The sequence below is a fragment of the Brachycentrus maculatus genome, unplaced genomic scaffold (assembly GCF_059751285.1).
Source record: "Brachycentrus maculatus isolate JH-2025_06_01 unplaced genomic scaffold, ASM5975128v1 h1tg000007l, whole genome shotgun sequence".
NCBI classification, from domain to species: Eukaryota; Metazoa; Arthropoda; class Insecta; order Trichoptera; family Brachycentridae; genus Brachycentrus; species Brachycentrus maculatus.
Window position 1 is genome coordinate 2,080,001 of NW_028280762.1, and position 15,515 is coordinate 2,095,515.

The 15,515-nt window shown below is 29.4% G+C and overlaps 1 long non-coding RNA gene across 1 annotated transcript in view; it reads right to left on the reverse strand.

Moving 5' to 3' along the window:
• Window positions 1-10,361, reverse strand: part of LOC148313618 (uncharacterized) — a 43,122-nt gene extending 32,761 nt beyond the window's left edge. Inside the window, exons 1-2 of the long non-coding RNA XR_015837564.1 lie at window positions 10,244-10,361; window positions 8,526-8,620 (exon numbers count right to left, since the gene is read on the reverse strand). This is a non-coding gene — a long non-coding RNA (uncharacterized LOC148313618). The remainder of the gene's footprint in view (window positions 1-8,525; window positions 8,621-10,243) is intronic.
• Between the last annotated feature and the right edge of the window lie 5,154 nt (window positions 10,362-15,515).

Genomic DNA, 15,515 nt, shown 5'->3' on the forward strand with positions numbered 1-15,515 from the left:
TAAAAGCATTAATAACACCATCAACTTTTGAAAAAAATCGTTATGTGAATATTCTGAATAAATGTGTCCTAACCATGAATATTTTCTTTACAACATGTTGGGTGGGTCCAAATTCTTGTCCTCAAATCTGGGTTTTTCCACTTAAGGATTATTTTACCCAGTAGAGAAACCCAAGTTCGTGAATAAGGATTTAAACCCTCCCAAAAAGATTGTGAATCAGGTAATCTACCTTATAAGCTGCTTTCAGGCGTCTCCCAGTATGTTAAATAATGCGATTCGGATCTTGGATACATTTAAATAAAGCCTCTTGAGATTTAAAATACATGCAGGAGATAATTTTTTTGTGATTTGGTTGTCAATCATGGATGGGATGGGGTTTACACACTTTACAAGTGTGTAAAGTGGTCACTTAACCAGCCTATGACGTTCTTAAATCTAGCCCTGTAAATACTTAATAAAATATAATAAAACCCTTATCAGCACCCCAATGATGCATAGGGCACTGCGTCATATAAACGCAGTGTTATCTTGATCGTTTACACATGAAGGAAAGGTGATCAGCCCTCTGCTTCAGGTACCAGTCCAGGGTAATAATATTGAATAAATATTACCGTGAAAAAATCACTTATATTTATTTTACCCCCCTTGGGAATCGAACCCGGGACCTCCAGAACGGTAGCCTAGCGTGCTGACCATTACACCACGGAGGCGGACACTTAGATTTCCATATATTTCTTTATCCATTTCGAAATGTTATATAAGTATATGAACAACATTTTGAGTGTGTCCAAATACTTGTTCACAAAATCTGGATTATCTCCAATTACAGGAGTTATTTCTATATTATTTTTTGACATCTCATCAAAGATGAAGAAGAATATGGAAGTCTGGGCATTTACGGGGCTTACATCTCACCAATAGATGTCTCTAGTGAAGTTCTAGTGATTCATGAACAAGGTTTCTAAATTGGTTCATATATATAGAGCTTCCAAGAATTTGAGTAGTGTGGTTGTCAATAATGGGTAGAATTGGTGAATGTTACACGTGTGTAAAGTGATCACTTAAACCAGCCTATGACGGTCGTAAGCCCCGTAAATGCCCAGACTTCCATATTCTTCTTCATCTTTGATGAGATGTCAAAAAATAATAAGTATATGAATGTTTTTCATTACTTAGATTTCCATTTCCATTAAATACTAAGATTTCCATATATTTCTTTATCCATTTCGAAATGTCATATAAATGAAGTCGAAACAATCGGCAGGTATGTATGAGGAGATGCATGAACGTGGAAGAGGCGAGGAATGTTTGCAAGGACAGAGTGGTGTGGCGTTCGATTCTCTCTGCCTACCCCTTCGGGGAAGCGGCGTGATGGTTAGTTAGTTAGTTAGTAAGCTTTGAATGTTTTTGTTTAACCTTGATTATCCTAAGCGCTTTCTAAATTGCCTTAGAAAATTAGCAAAACTTACTTTTAACGTTATAACGTTGTGTTTTAAAGTAAGATAGGCAGTAAGCTGTTAGTTAGCTAGTTTTTGATTATCCTAAGCGCTCTCTAAATTGCCTTAGAAAATTATCAAATTTTACTTTTAACGTTATAATGTTGTGTTTTAAAGTAAGATAGGCAGTAAGCTGTTAGTTAGTTAGTTTTTGATTATCCTAAGCGCTCTCTAAATTGCCTTAGAAAATCAGCAAATCCTACTTTTAACGTTATAACGTTGTGTTTTAAAGTAAGATAGGCAGTAAGGTGTGTTAAAATAATTATTTCACCTCGCTAGTGCACTAATTCCATGAAGAAAGAGGCACAATAACGAGTTTGGGGTGAATAGCCGCGCGACTCTCGGTTCCCGCCATAAACCCGCAAGATGGCCGCCGCGCCGCGCCTGCGCCGAGAGCGGAATGCTTAATGTGCGAGTATCTCGTGTACATGCCTACTGGACTACGACAAAATAGCGTAATTAAATTTATAAGTATTTACGAAGAACATGGCTACTTCGTTGAAGAAATAAATCATTAAAATATCAAAAATTAAAAGATAGATAAAGAGCTACTACAATACATTGAAGACAATTGGAAATTTATTACTATCTAAGAATTCAAAAAAACGACCACAAGTTTTTGTAAATAAATTTATCAGTACAAAATGCTTTTCTTATTCGTTGAAGGAATAAATTATTTATAAATTTAAAAATATCGAAAATAATTTAAAAACGGAAATTTATTACCTACTATGTTATAACCCACAAAAACTAAAATAAAATAAAAACGTCATTAAATTTATAAGTGCTGAATACATAGAGAGCTTCTCATTACATAAAAAAAATAGGAAATCTATAACTTTATAAAACTCAAAAAAAAAATACGACAAAATAGCGTAATTAAATTTTTAAATATTAATAACTACTTCGTTGATTAAATAAATTATTGAAATATCAAAAAATGACATTAATAAAGAGCTAGCTACTTTAATGCGCTGACGACAATTGGAAATTTATAACTATCTAAAAGTTCCCAAAAAAACTACAACAAAATAGCGTTATACATTTATACTACGAAATATATGACAACTTCACTGAAAACATTTATAATGGATGAATTTAAAAAGAAATGATCCTTATCTATACATTGAAGAAATGAAGAATTTTATTACTGTAATTTTCTCACCATATACAAATTAATTAATAAAATATATTATCAACCAAGCAAGCTATTGTTTTAATCAACAATTTCTTAAAAATACCCTTTTACCCTATAAATTGATATATACATATTTATGTATGACGTAAAAATTGACGATGAAAATGAATGAGAGAACGTCGTATGTGAACGTGAACCTACTTCTTACATTAAAGGCTAATTTGTTTTATTTTTTAAGTGTGTGCGCGTGAGAGCCGGAAGAGTATTTTGAAGAGAAATGTAATGTACCCCTAGAATTTTCTATTCCTTTTTTTTAAACGAGTATAATACAATAAAATAAGCTTATGCTGTCAAGAATTTGAGAATTGCGCTCTTCCGACGATTTAAAAAAAAACCAAATTAGATTTAAATGAAATTTCAAAACAAAGGACAATCTTTAAAAAAAAGTTGCGAAATTTCAAAACAATTAAACGAAGGGAAGTAATACAAAATGGAAATCATTTGCCTTGCATTAAACAATGTTCGAAGTATTGAAAATATAAGTTATTGTTATAAAAAATATATTGAACAGGAATCGAAAAAAGTTTTTGGCAAAAATAAATTTCCTTACTTCACATTGCTTATGGTGGACAGCATGCTTATTGACAACTGCTTTCAATAAGCATTTTAAATATTTTCAATTGAATTGTTGTTTCTTTAAAACAAAATATACTAGAAAAGATTTAAACAAAATATACTAGGAATGTGTGTCCTATATTTTCTTTCTTTTTCATTTAACCAGACTGCGCTACGGCACGTGTGGCAGAGTACGGTAAGTTTTCTTGAAAAATGTTAAGTTTGCAAAATATTTTATTGTATTTGAATTTACTTAATAGACTCCTTACTTATTATTTTATTTTATTGGATTAAATTAAGGGTATACTCTCAAATCAACAACGTCGGTGAGCGACCGCCTGGGCAAGAAGCCACACATGTCGCTCTTCTCAACTCCTTTCAACAATGTCACATATCAAAATTTTTGATATTTCAGGAGGTCGTTTTTAATGTTTAAAAATATAATAAAATGTATTAAAAATAAATATCAAGCCTCTTATTGAACTTTTTACTGTGCAACAGATCTTTTTAGGTAAAACCTGACTGTATTTTCACCATTTGAAAAATATTCAGTACATTTGAAAAAATACTTAAACAATACATTTTCTTCAAAATGCAAAAATAGCACTTTCCGCCCTGTAGCGGGTAAATATTAAGCTTAAAATATGCCGCTTTTTGTGGCATGTAGTACATTTTCTGGGCATTCCGAAAACATGTACAACTGAAAATTGACGATTTTTTTATATTTGACGTTGTTGAAAAGAGTGAGCGATGTGGTCCACGCAAATTTAAAAAAAAAAGTTTTTATTTTTCATTTTTAACTCCTTAACTTTCAGTAACCCTTTTCTTTTCAAAACTGTGTATTTATTTCGAAAAACGACTTATTATTTCTAAAAAATGGTGTTTTAAGCTAAAAAAAATATTATGCTAAATATTACCTGGATTTAGAGAAAATTAAGTTGACAATTAACGAATGCTTAAAGGATTATGGGACGAAAAATTCAATTAGGTACGTTAAATGTTACCTTCGTTTAAAGAAAATTAAGTTGCGGGCTATTAATTATCCCGCCTTAACGGGGGGTCATTATTATGTAGGCACACTATATATTTTCCAGATCATCTGAATGTCAATGAAGTTTTGTTACTGCATGGTGGATGGCGCCACGTGGTGCGATCTGAACGAGATTTAATCAAAAACTTTATACTGTACACACATTCAACAAAATGATAAGAAAAGCATTGTTTACTTATGATTTGGCCTCGCTTCCAATGAGCGATAAAACTGTCTTCGTTAATAATGTCATAACAATAATTATCACACAACACCTCCGGACTATGCGATTGTTTCGTAAAACAACGTCAATTTAGTAAGGAATGCAATTTCCCATTCCACGAAGCGAGTAAGGTTGGTATTTTTCATCACAGGTCCAAGTGTTTCTGAAAATTCAGTATACACGATAACAAAAATATATACTTGTTTGAAACAAAAAAGCTATTTATCCAGGGTTTTTAATAGAAAAAGCTTAATATTTTATACAATATGTATGTATTTTTTTTTAATAAATAAAATATAATATTAATGTGTTTATGTGAATATATATATATATATATATATATATATATATATATATATATATATATATATATATATATATATACATATATATATATATATATATTTGTACGGGGTGTTACATAATCCAATGTATTCCTTTCAAGGGGTGTTATGACTCATTTAAAAATAAAAATATGACCTAAGTAAAAGTGCCTTAGCTTTCCAGATATTTCCACTTTTATGAATTTAACGATCATATACGCCTTAGATCAGTTTTTTGAGTGCCACTTTTTCAATTTTTCATATTTTATTTAGTATTCATAATACTAAATAACGATTCTGTTAATTGCATTCCCAAAAATCTATACTGGTTTATCTTGGCGGAAAAAAAATATTAATGCCCGGTCAATGATTCCTTTTAAGGGGACAACCTCAGTAAAAGTGCCTTATTTTTCGAGATATTTCCTCTTTTATGAATTTTCCGAAAATCTACCCCTTAGATAATCATGTATTTATAATAACTATGTCGCTGGTCAAATAAAATTAAAAAGGTTTTTTTTTATAAAATCCAATACAACAAAAAAAATTATATCATGAAAGGGTTACAAATAAATGTATTTTTTTTCATTTGACCGAATGATAGTATGCATCGGTGGTGTGTCTTATTGGTCATTGATTTTATAGGAAAGGTGATTAGCCCTGTGGGGAGAAAAATACGTTGAAAATGGGGAATACCAGCACTGACAACTAATGTGTTAACTCTTAAGTTCAAGTAATTGCTAATTACTTGAACTTAAGAGTTAATTTGAAAATTTGAAAATTTATTAATTCATTTAAATTTACTTAAAATTACTGCAACATTTGATTTCTAAATTTCTATTATGAAATTATGTAATTTACACTATTTTGAGGGTGTCCAAATACTAGTTCACAAATCTGGATTATCTCCAATTAAATGAGTTACTTTTCATATTATTTTTTGACATCTCATCAGAGTTAAAGAAGAATATGGAAGTCTGGGCATTTACGGGGCTGACGGCCGTCATAGGATGGTTTAAGTGATCACTTTACACAAATGTAACATTCACCAATTCTAATCATTATTTGTTACCCTTCACTAGATAAATTCTAGTGATTCAAGAACAATGTTTCTAAATTGCTTCATATATATAGAACTTCCAAGAATTTGAGTAGTGTGGTTGCCAATAATGTGTAGAATTGGTGAATGTTACACGTGTGTAAAGTAATCACTTAAACCAGCCCATGACAGTCGTCAGCCCCGTAAATGCCCAGCTTCCTTCAAAAAATAATATAATTATGTAATTATTGCGTTCTTCAAAAATCTTTTATTATTATATTAAAAGAATTTTTAAAAATACATTAAAAATAATAGGTATTTATTTTTAAACAATTAAGCCTATGGATTTTTTCATATTGCATTAACATATATTATTGATTACTAACTTAATACCGTATTTTACCCTCTCATTCGATCGAGCAAGGGTTGTATTTTCACTTACCTACTATTGCAATAAAAAAAGTTCATCTGCAATCTCCCTTCGAGTACTCTAATATTGTTATTAGAATCAGCACCCTACTTTATACATTTTGAAATATTTTCTCTTATTGATTTATCCATTATAAACCAATTTACAAAACTAAAAAAACTTAATGCCATTTTAAACTGATAATAAGTATTACATCATAGAGTTATTTAAATATAGATGGAACGAACGAAGAAAAACATACCAATAAATATTTATCCGAAACTTAAAAATAGAAAAAACTTAAAATAAATTGGTCTGGGTGTTTGCGATGTATTTTTTGACATAAATTTTACTTTTTGAATGACTGGTCAAATTTCATGAGATATCCTCAAAATAATTGGGTAATAAGTCCAATAAAAATGTAATAAAATAAATAATTACACGTGAAAGCATTTCATTATTCAATTGCACAGAAAATTAACACTTAAAAGTCTTTCAATGATACGACGGATTTCGCTGTTAAAAAATACAGAGCAAATCATTTACAGAGAGAAAGGCAGACAGTTGGAGGAGGCTTTTATCACGCTAGGAGGTCGTAACAATTAAGATTAATCTGCAATACACAATGATAATTTAGAGATGATATAACGCAATATCCGTCAATGTCTTTATTATTATTATTATTATTATAGATATAAAGATACAAGTAGTATAATGTTAAGAGGGATATGTGTTTATTCGTACACACATCTCTTTTATTCATAACACTTGTCTCTGACTTATCGCCTCTTTTTTAGGGGTTGAAACATATAAATATGTATATTATATATATATATATGTGTTTTTCATACTAATTTTTATTTAATATTAGCATGAAAATTACCATGGACTGAAACCTGATACTGATCTCTTTACCTTCATATAATTGACGAAAAACTTAATATTGCATCAATTTGATGCAGTGCTCTTAGCAACATTGGATGCGGAAGATGATTGGTTGAAGAAGATCGATATGGATATATATATATATATATATATATATATATATATATATATATATATATATATTATATATATATATATATATATATATATATATATATATATATATATATATATATATATATATATATATATATATATATATATATTATTTATATATATATATATTTATATATATATATATATATATATTTATATATATATATATTATATATATATATATATATATATATATATATATATATATATATATATATATATATATATATATATATATATATATATACATTCAAATATTTACTTTAATTTCATTTTCGTTTATTTCTAATAGGGTCCACTTTATATGAATATTTTAATTTATTTTCTACAATTTATATGCCATATAAACCTTTGAGGCTTGTACACATCAACCTCAAAGTAAATAAATAAAAATAACACAAAGTCAAATAAAGTATATCTATTTTAAAAGTAATGTCAAGTATAAAAGCATACAGAGAAGTAATGTCGCTTCGTCGCAAATGTTCAACGCGTCTCAAGTTTTTGTGGCATTTTAATTCGTGTTTACGAAGAACACAAGGTTAACTCAGCAATTAACCCTCCAACTGTATAAGCTCAAGTATAACCAAACCCTTGAGTGGTTCAACATCAAATTATGGGAATTCGGTACATTTTGTCATTGAATTAACGTTAATTTTGTGAGTTTTACACTCATCATATGTACCTTAAATTTGGGAATACTTTTGGACGTGACAAAATACGTGACAAAATACAATAATGTACACGTATTTTCATTAATAATTATTAGAATAAGAATTAGCGTATTATTATGATCACACAATTTTTTTAAAGATAATATCTTTTTGAAAATATATTTAATCGATTTGGCATCAACTTTCTGTAATTGAGATATACAATAGCTGATCTGTAATTTTCGAAACTTAGATTAATAGACTCAAAATGTGGTCAAGTGTTTTCTTTTTTTAAATCTTATTATAATCATCATATTATTCCACAAAATTAATGCTAAATCAATAAATACTATATTTAAAGGATCATTGAAAGCTTTTGGAACATTCGGAGATCGGATATAAAGCTTTCATTCTGTTGGAGTCAAATTTTAAATGCCATACGTTTTGTTTTATTCAATATGTAACCCTTGAATTGAATAATCATTCAAACAGCATCTCCTTAAACTTTGTGTTTATTTCTTCTCACATTTATCATAAATTTCAAATAGCTGAAAATTTACTTACCTTAAACACTTCCCTAGTTTTTGTTGGTTGGAAGATATATTTTTTCATTTTTTCATTTCAAGTTTCATTACAAGAAGCCTGCTGATGAACATATTCTGAAAGAGGTTTAAAAATAAATTAAATGTCTTTAAAACATGTTCACTGAGGACAATTCTTAGATGATTTTCTATATTTATAATATATTTAATACTTTCATCTGAAAAAAGTATTTATTTGTGTTTTTATTACAGACCCTAAATATTACTTTTTATACTATTATCGTGAGGTTAAGGGGCTAAATATTAAAAATATATATCAAATTATGGTAGAGTGGGTTTGAACCCTGAATCTCTGAGTTTACGACACTAACCACGGAACCACAACTAATGAAATTTAAACCACAACTAAAAAATGTTTTGGTAAACGATTATTTTATTTTATGTCATAACTCAAAATAACTAAGATTTGAAAAGTGAGAGTTCAAAATGGGTCTAAGATGAAAATTTTGAACTGCAGTATTGTTTTACACAATGGAGTAGATATATAATGGAGTCCTGGTACCAGCCAAAATGAAAGCAAAGCATGGAGTTGGCAAAAGAATAATGAAAGTAGACTAAATGCAGTCGAAATGCTATATCTCAGACACATATCGCTCACTCCTTTCAAGAACGTCATAAATCAAAAATCGTCAATTTTCAGTTGTGTATGTTTTCTGAATGCCCAGATAATGTACTATGTCCCACGAAAAGAGGCAGATTTCTAACTGAATATTTACCCGCTACAGGGCAGAAAGTGTTTTTTTTGCATTTTGAAGAAAAGGTAGTGTTTAATTTTTTTTTTTAAATATAATAAATATTTTTCAAATAGCGAAAAAACCTTCAGGTTTTCCCTAAAAAGATCTGTTGCACAGTAAAAAGTTCAATAAGTGACTTGATATTTATTTTTAATACATTGTATTATATTTTTAAACTTTAAAAACCTTCTCCTAAAAAATCTTTTTTTTTTATTTATGACGTTCTTGAAAGGAGTGAGCGATATGATTAAAAACGATCTGTGATAGATTATCGAATGGTGAAATAAGTAAATCTAAGGCTGAGGTGTGCATTATTGGTAAAATTAAGTAATGTGTGTTGACATGGTTTAGACACGTGGAATGAATGAGTGAGGGAAGAACGATAAAACGAATTTATGAGGCAATTGTAGTTGGAAATAGGAGCAGAGGAAGACTTGAGCAGAGGGAGACATGATCAATGTCAAAATGATTAAGGAAACACTTGTTTTTATACCACTTGAGTTTATTAATGACTACTAGTTTCGGAAGCTAAACTTCCATCGTCAGATCTGAATAAAAACTATTATTCAGTTATTATTCCGACCTGACGATGGAAATCTAGCTTCCGAAACTAGTAGTCATTAATAAACTTAAGCGGTGTAAAAACAATTGTTTCCTTAATCAATTTAATATCTCTTACCACAAAGTAAATGCCGAGGCAATAAATAAAATATCAATGTCAAATACTTGAAAGCTGTCATGTCAGAAGTTGGAATAATAGGCGGGTATGTATGGGGAGATGCATGAATGTGAAAGAGGCGAAGACTGTTTGCAAAAGCAGAATGGTGTGGCGTTGTATACACTCTGCCAACCCTGCGGGAAGTGGTGCGATGATTAGTCGGTTCAGTCTAGCTTTGGTCACAAATATTCGATATCGAAACAATGCAAAAATAAATTTGGCTATTACCACGTCAGCGTCAGCGGTTGATACATTGTCCCGCTGGTCAAAGGTCATAGTGTCGCAATCATCGCACACGCCAATTTCGGTGCACGGAAAATATTGTGAACAAAATGGCGGAGCTTCCTGCAACCCGCGATAGATGGCTCACGAGTCGCGTTTCCGAGTAATTAAACTCACTACACGCTGTCAATAATAAACCGAGGTCACCTTGAAACGAAAAAAAACATGCATAATATCATACACGAGCAGTGAAAGAGTCATATTCATACATAGTTTCATACGAAAACCAGTAAATAACTTTAATTAACCTTGCGCAATGTCCACATTTGTTGAAAAACAACAAAGAAATTCAACTTTTCACGACCACGACACATTTTAATGACGTATTGTGTTAATCTAATAAATTCAAGTATTACGCAATCGTATTTTGACAAGATTTAGTTATTATTACTAATTACTTACGCAAAATTCGCATTGTGTTATTATTAACAAAGATTTTTGCTTACATCATTATTTGTGATAAGATACCATTCCAAAAACACAGGTTATCACGATATTGGTTGATAAAATCGTAAAAACTTTAGCTGTATGTGCGATTAAACTCCGAATTTTATATGAGAGAGCAATGACAGCTATTTTTAGTTTGTCGCTGTCAAAAAACTATCATAAAAATACTTTAATACCTACCTCGAAAATTGTAACATTTATTTGTCAAGTAAAATGGTATAAAAAATAAAAGAACAATTAAAATAAGTACTTTAATTTACAACATTTTTGAGTCTGTCCAAATACAGCTATTTTTAGTTTGTCGCTGTCAAAAAACTATCATAAAAATACTTTAATACCTACCTCGAAAATTGTATCTAACATTTATTTGTCAAGTAAAATGGTATAAAAAGAGAACAATTAAAATAAGTACTTTATTTTACAACATTTTTGAGTCTGTCCAAATACTTGTTCACAATTCTGGATTATTTCCGATTAGAAGTTATTTTTACACGATTTTTTAACATCTCAACATAGATGATGAAAAATATGGAAGTCTGAGAATTAATATGGCTTCGTGTGTAAAGTGATCATTAAACCAAGCCTATATGACGGTCGTAAGCCCTGTGAATGCCAAGACTTCCGTATTTTTCTTCATCTATGTTGAGATGTCTAAAAATAATGGAAGTACTTCATTACCTACTTTGAAAATTGTTTATTTTATTTGTGAAGTAAAATGGTATTAATAATGTAAGAGAACAATAAGAAAAGAAAAAATACCAACATTAAAATTTGTTTTATTTTTGTAAGTAAAAATTAATAAATAACATGAGAGAACCATAAAAATTATTACATTAATGCCTATTTTCAAAGTTGTTGCATTCTTTACTGATTTTACCATTCCAACATCTATCATACATCGTTTTCGCTATCATGCATCGTCGCTCATTTGAATGAGAGATCGCATTTCGACTCAATTCAGTCTATGTACTTTCATCCTTCTTCTGCTAACTCCATATTTTATTTACTTACATTAGGGTTGGTACCAGTACTCTACAGTTAAAGTTACTACAATTTAATGTGAGTCTGGAGTGAAAATATCTAGATAATAACGCTAGCTTTTAATTCTAATAAAAATATGTGTCAATTTTATAACGTTTTATCAAATATTTGGTTAAAATACTTAAACATTTTATAATTAAAATGTAACTTTGTTTTCAAATCGCTATAAATACTTTTAATATTTATTTAAATATTTAAAGTGATTTTAAAACAAAGTTACATTTTAATTATAAAATGGAAAATCACAAAATTAGTGCTTCAAATATAAATTATATAGGTACTTTAATATTTGTTTAACGATTAATTTTAAGTAACAAAAAAACACATCTAACGCCATACGTTGTTTTATTAATTTTCTCAATTTATAATTTTTCCATATTATATTGGTAAAAAATCGAAAAAAGATCAATTGAAAGTGATACTGATGATCATATACAACTCTCAAAACAATGATTGTTGTTAAAACATTAAAAAAACACCTCTTACGAAACGTATAAACGTTTTGTTTATATAAAAATAAACCATTTGTTTAATACTAATTTTGAGATTATTGATGTAAAGACAGTGGTTTTATACGAGTGTTTTATTTTTATATTGTTTTTTTTTACATCTCATCAAAGATGAAGAAGAATATGGAAGTCTGGGCATTTACGGGGCTGACGACCGTCATAGGCTGGTTTAAGTGATCACTTTACACACGTGTAACATTCACCAATTCTACCCATTATTGACAACCACACTACTCAAATTCTTGGAAGTTCTATATATATGAACCAATTTAAAAACCTTGTTCTTGAATCACTAGAACTTCACTAGAGACACCTATTGGTGAGGATGTAAAGAAGCTTTTTACTAAGCAGAAACTCTTATATTAGTATGTGAAGTCCGAATCCTGGATTATAATCACACACATGAGAAACGCCAGAAAATAACATTTTCATTTTTATTATTAAGCTTATAATTTTATTTTTATATTGAAATCATCATGTTATTCCATAATGTTATGCCAAATCAATACATTAAATAAGTTTTTTATCAAACCAGATGGAGGCATTTAGTAGTTGAAGGTGTGGTATCCTATTTTTAGATGTTATAGACCTTTAATACTAAATAATGATATCTTATTGCAACTAAATGATGAAATCGTGACTCAGTATCCGCTGAACGAAATATATTAGGTACACATGCGCCGACATGCGCCGAAATTTCATCGGCGAAAAAATACAAACAACGCATTCCTTTGTGTAAACTGAAACGCATAGTTGTTCAAAACAAACGAATGCAATTAATAACATACGTTAAATTTCCAATAATATGTGATGTCACTGAATATACGTATCTTGTATTTGAAAAGAATTATTAATTTTGAGGTATGGTAATATATAGGTATTAGGTATAATTAAGAAAGGTGTGTTGAGATGGTTTGGACATGTGGAGCGTATGAGTGAAGAAAGAACGGTTAAACAAATTTATGAAGCGAATGTAGTTGGAAAAAGAAGCAGAGGACGACCGAGGAAAACTTGGCACAATCAGGTATGTCAAATACTTGAAAGCGGCCGGGTCAGGAGTCGTAATAATCGTCGGGTATGTATGAGGAGATGCATGAATGTAGAAGAGGCAAAGAATGTTTGCAAAGACCGAGTGGTTTGGCGTTCGATTCTCTCTGCCTACCCTTGCGGGGAAGCGGCGTGATGGTTAGTTAGTTAGTTAGTTAGTAATATATAGGTATGGTAATATATATCCGCCTCCGTAGTGTAATGGTCATCATGCTCGGCTACCGTTCTAGAGGTCCCGGGTTCGATTCCCAGGGAGGGTTAATAAATATAAGTGATTTTTTTCACTCTAATATTTATTCAATGTTACACTGGACTGGTACCTGAAGTGGAGGGCTGATCACCTTTCCTCCATGTGTAATCGATCGAGATAACACTGCGTTTATATGAAGCAGTGCCCTATGCACATTGGGGTGCGGTAAGGGTTTTTATTTATTTTATAATAAAACCCTATCGTTGTTAGTCATCGTTTACTTTGTGTAATACCACTCAAAAGTGAAATACATACCATTTTCTTAATATACTTTGTGTAATACCATTTTTAAGTGCTTTTAGAAAAATGAATGATAAGGAGAGGTACATTAACAGTTAAATTATTTCTCCATAGTTTTTAAAAGATAAATTACTTATAAAAACATGGAAATTCACAATTGGCTTTTTTCTATGTTTTTTACTAATTTTTCTCCTACATGCAAATTCAGCCTATAAACCTTTTTTTTACTATAATTATGGCATACATTTCAAACCGTAAATACTAGCCACTTAAACAAATATCTGACCCCGTAATATAATGGTTAGCTTGTTTAGCCCCGGGTTCGATTCCCAGGAGGGAAATCAAAATGAATATTAGTAAATTTTCCCTACAATATTTTTAAAATACTTAAACCTGGGACTGGTATCTGAAGCACAGGATTGATTATCTTTCGTTCATGAAGATAAAACTCCGTCAATACGATGCAGTCCCCTATGTAGCATAGGGTGCATATAAGGGCAAGATGGTTCCTTTATATAATAATGGATAATCAACCTTTCAGTCTGTAATACCTACGTGAATTTTTTTTATGTTGTGAAAACAAACGGTTCAAAAAAATAAAGGGAAATTATCACAAAAACAACCATCTGTGATTTATTACATATTCCGTGGAAAAAAATGCCCTTCTACAGCTTTTAGCACAGGGAAAGGTAGAGGAAAGGCCGACGGGGCTTATCATGGTTCAAAAATCTTCGACAGTGGTTTGGAATACCGGATGCAGCAACCCTTATCAGGATGTCCAGGATCGTGTGGAGTTTAAGGAGATGGGCACCAACCTCCGATAGATAGGAGTGGCACGAGAAGAAGAGGAAGAAGAAGAAAATCAATAATTTGAATTATCAAATTGACAGCTTTCATTTTCATAAATAATAAAATAAGGCTACAAAGACTACTTTGAATTTAATAAAATCCGGGTATGTAATTTCAGCCCTTATGGCGATCTTTAGGGGTAGATCATTAATCGTCAAGTGACGAAGGTAAAACTGAAATAGCTGTTAAAATAAATAGACCATTTAACAAAAATATTTTTGTTGTTGCTTAATTTAAGACGGTAAGCATTATATTAATTATCAAGAATTTCTAAAATTTCCTAGTGTAAGGCGCATATAACTGCGAAACGTCGCGAGTTCTATTCCTGCCAATTCCAAAATCAATCCAAGAAATGTTTTTTACGAATAATCTAAGCGCTTGTGATTGTGTTCAACAATTCTTATATATTGTATACAAAAAAAAATATTTTAAAGATATCATATATATATATATATATATATATATATATATATATATATATATATATATATATATATATATATATATATATATATATATATATATAATATATATATATATATATATATCTATATATATATATATATATATATATATATATATATATGTATATATATATATATATATATATATATAATATATATATATATATATATATATATATATATATTTATATATATATATATATATATATATATATATATATATATATATATATATATATATATATATATATATATATATATATATATATATATATATATATATATATATATATATATATGTATATATATATATATATATATAGATATATATATATATATAGATATATATATATATATATATATATATATAT